Below are 4911 nucleotides of genomic sequence, written 5' to 3' on the forward strand. Positions count from 1 at the left end.
GGAAAGACTAGACAGTCATAGATAAAAGAGCAACACCCTCCGCAGAAAGACTAGACAGTGATAGATAAAAGAGCAACACCCTCCGCAGAAAGACTAGACAGTCATAGATAAAAGAGCAACACCCTCCGCAGAAAGACTAGACAGTCATAAATAATAGAGCAACACCCTCCGCAGAAAGACTAGACATAGATAAAAGATAAACACCCACCGCAGAAAGAGTAGACAGTCATAGATAAAAGAGCAACACCCTCCGCGGTAAGACTAGACATCATAGATAAAAGAGCAACACCCTCCGCAGAAAGACTAGGCAGTCATAGATAAAAGAGCAATACCCTCCGCAGAAATACTAGACAGTCATAGACAAAAGAGCAACACCCTCCGCAGAAAGATTAGACAGTGATAGATAAAAGAGCAACACCCTCCGCAGAAAGATTAGACAGTGATAGATAAAAGAGCAACACCCTCCGCAGAAAGATTAGACAGTGATAGAAAAAAGAGCAACACCCTCCGCAGATAGACTAGACAGTGATAGATAAAAGAGCAACCCCCTCCGCAGAAAGACTAGACAGTCATAGATAAAATTAAAACACCCTTCGCGGAAAGACTAGACAGTCATAGATAAAAGACCAACACCCTCTGCGGAAAAACTAGACAGTGATAGATAAAAGACCAACACCCTCCGCAGAAAGACTAGACAGTGATTGATAAAAGACCAACACCCTCCGCGGAAAGACTAGACAGTCATAGATTAAAGAGCAACACCCTCCGCGGAAAGACTAGACAGTCAAAGATAAAAGAGCAACACCCTCCGCAGAAAGACTAGACAGTTATAGATAAAAGAATAACACCCTCCGCAGAAATACTAGACAGTCATAGATAAAAGACCAACACCCTCCGCAGAAATACTAGACAGTCATAGATAAAAGAGCAACTCCCTCCGCAGAAAGATTAGACAGTGATAGATAAAAGAGCAACACCCTCCGCAGAAAGACTAGACAGTCATAGATAAAAGTAAAACACCCTTCGCGGAAAGACTAGACAGTCATAGATAAAAGACCAACACCCTCTGCGGAAAGACTAGACAGTGATAGATAAAAGACCAACACCCTCCGCAGAAAGACTAGACAGTGATTGATAAAAGACCAACACCCTCCGCGGAAAGACTAGACAGTCATAGATAAAAGAACAACACCCTCCGCGGAAAGACTAGACAGTGATAGATAAAAGAGCAACAACCTTCGCAGAAAGACTAGACAGTGATAGATAAAAGAGCAACACCCTCCACAGAAAGACTAGACAGTCATAAATAAAAGAGCAACACCCTCCGCAGAAATACTAGACAGTTATAGATAAAAGACCAACACCCTCCGCAGAAAGACTAGACAGTCATAGATAAAAGAGCAACACCCTCCGCAGAAATACTAGACAGTCATAGATAAAAGAGCAACACCCTACGCAGAAATACTAGACAGTTATAGATAAAAGACCAACACCCTCCGCAGAAAGACTAGACAGTCTTAGAAAAAAGAGCAACACCCTCCGCAGAAAGACTAGACAGTCATAGATAAAAGAGCAACACCCTCCGCAGAAAGACTAGACAGTCATAGATAAAAGAGCAACACCCTCCGCAGAAAGACTAGACAGTGATAGATAAAAGAGCAACACCCTCCGCAGAAAGACTAGACAGTCATAGATAAAAGAGCAACACCCTCCGCAGAAAGACTAGACAGTCATAGATAAAAGAGCAACACCCTCCGCGGAAAGACTAGACAGTCATAGATAAAAGAGCAACACCCTCCGCAGAAAGACTAGACAGTGATAGATAAAAGAGCAACACCCTCCGCAGAAAGACTAGACAGTCATAGATAAAAGAGCAACACCCTCCGCAGAAAGACTAGACAGTCATAAATAATAGAGCAACACCCTCCGCAGAAAGACTAGACATAGATAAAAGATAAACACCCACCGCAGAAAGACTAGACAGTCATAGATAAAAGAGCAACACCCTCCGCGGTAAGACTAGACATCATAGATAAAAGAGCAACACCCTCCGCAGAAAGACTAGGCAGTCATAGATAAAAGAGCAATACCCTCCGCAGAAATACTAGACAGTCATAGAGAAAAGAGCAACACCCTCCGCAGAAAGATTAGACAGTGATAGATAAAAGAGCAACACCCTCCGCAGAAAGATTAGACAGTGATAGATAAAAGAGCAACACCCTCCGCAGAAAGATTAGACAGTGATAGAAAAAAGAGCAACACCCTCCGCAGAAAGACTAGACAGTGATAGATAAAAGAGCAACCCCCTCCGCAGAAAGACTAGACAGTCATAGATAAAATTAAAACACCCTTCGCGGAAAGACTAGACAGTCATAGATAAAAGACCAACACCCTCTGCGGAAAGACTAGACAGTGATAGATAAAAGACCAACACCCTCCGCAGAAAGACTAGACAGTGATTGATAAAAGACCAACACCCTCCGCGGAAAGACTAGACAGTCATAGATTAAAGAGCAACACCCTCCGCGGAAAGACTAGACAGTCAAAGATAAAAGAGCAACACCCTCCGCAGAAAGACTAGACAGTTATAGATAAAAGAACAACACCCTCCGCAGAAAGATTAGACAGTGATAGATAAAAGAGCAACACCCTCCGCAGAAAGACTAGACAGTCATAGATAAAAGTAAAACACCCTTCGCGGAAAGACTAGACAGTCATAGATAAAAGACCAACACCCTCTGCGGAAAGACTAGACAGTGATAGATAAAAGACCAACACCCTCCGCAGAAAGATTAGACAGTGATTGATAAAAGACCAACACCCTCCGCGGAAAGACTAGACAGTCATAGATAAAAGAACAACACCCTCCGCGGAAAGACTAGACAGTGATAGATAAAAGAGCAACAACCTTCGCAGAAAGACTAGACAGTGATAGATAAAAGAGCAACACCCTCCACAGAAAGACTAGACAGTCATAAATAAAAGAGCAACACCCTCCGCAGAAATACTAGACAGTTATAGATAAAAGACCAACACCCTCCGCAGAAAGACTAGACAGTCATAGATAAAAGAGCAACACCCTCCGCAGAAATACTAGACAGTCATAGATAAAAGACCAACACCCTACGCAGAAATACTAGACAGTTATAGATAAAAGACCAACACCCTCCGCAGAAAGACAAGACAGTCATAGATAAAAGAGCAACACCCTCCGCAGAAAGACTAGACAGTCATAGATAATTGAGCAACACCCTCCGCAGAAAGATTAGACAGTGATAGATAAAAGAGCAACACCCTCCGCAGAAAGACTAGATAGTGATAGATAAAAGAGCAACACCCTCCGCGGAAAGACTAGACAGTCATAGTTAAAAGAGCAACACCCTCCGCGGAAACACTAGACAGTGACAGATAAAAGAGCAACACCCTCCGCAGAAAGACTAGACAGTGATAGATAAATAGCAACACCATCCACAGAAAGACTAGACAGTCATAGATAAAAGAGCAACACCCACTGCAGAAAGAGTAGACATAGATAAAAGACCAACACCCTCCGCAGAAAGAGTAGAGAGTCATAGATAAAAGAGCAACACCCTCCGCGGAAAGACTAGGCAGTCATAGATAAAAGAGCAACACCCTCCGCAGAAAGACTAGACAGTCATAGATAAAAGAGCAACATCCTGCGCAGAAAGACTAGACATTTATAGATAAAAGAGCAAAACCCTCTGCAGAAAGACTAGACAGTCATAGATAAAAGAGCAACACCCTCCGCGGAAAGATTAGACAGTCATAAATAAAAGAGCAACACCCTCCGCAGAAAGACTAGACATAGATAAAATATAAACACCCTCCGCAGAAAGAGTAGACAGTCATAGATAAAAGAGCAACACCCTCCGCGGAAAGACTAGACATCATAGATAAAAGAGCAACACCCTCCGCAGAAAGACTAGACAGTGACAGATAAAAGACCAACACCCTCCGCAGAAAGACTAGACAGTCATAGATAAAAGAGCAACACCCTCCACAGAAAGATTAGACAGTGATAGATAAAAGAGCAACACCCTCCGCAGAAAGATTAGACAGTGATAGATAAAAGAGCAACACCCTCCGCAGAAAGACTAGATAGTGATAGATAAAAGAGCAACACCCTCCGCAGAAAGATTAGACAGTGATAGAAAAAAGAGCAACACCCTCCGCAGAAAGACTAGACAGTGATAGATAAAAGAGCAACCCCCTCCGCAGAAAGACTAGACAGTCATAGATAAAATTAAAACACCCTTCGCGGAAAGACTAGACAGTCATAGATAAAAGACCAACACCCTCTGCGGAAAGACTAGACAGTGATAGATAAAAGACCAACACCCTCCGCAGAAAGACTAGACAGTGATAGATAAAAGACCAACACCCTCCGCGGAAAGACTAGACAGTCATAGATTAAAGAGCAACACCCTCCGCGGAAAGACTAGACAGTCAAAGATAAAAGAGCAACACCCTCCGCAGAAACACTAGACAGTTATAGATAAAAGAACAACACCCTCCGCAGAAATACTAGACAGTCATAGATAAAAGACCAACACCCTCCGCAGAAATACTAGACAGTCATAGATAAAAGACCAACACCCTCCGCAGAAAGACTAGACAGTCATAGATAAAAGAGCAACACACTCCGCAGAAAGATTAGACAGTGATAGATAAAAGAGCAACACCCTCCGCAGAAAGACTAGACAGTCATAGATAAAAGTAAAACACCCTTCGCGGAAAGACTAGACATTCATAGATAAAAGACCAACACCCTCTGCGGAAAGACTAGACAGTGATAGATAAAAGACCAACACCCTCCGCAGAAAGACGAGACAGTGATAGATAAAAGACCAACACCCTCTGCGGAAAGACAAGACAGTCATAGATAAAAGA

The sequence above is a fragment of the Taudactylus pleione genome, unplaced genomic scaffold, assembly GCF_031769625.1.
Source record: "Taudactylus pleione unplaced genomic scaffold, aTauple2 ptg001301l, whole genome shotgun sequence".
NCBI classification, from domain to species: Eukaryota; Metazoa; Chordata; class Amphibia; order Anura; family Myobatrachidae; genus Taudactylus; species Taudactylus pleione.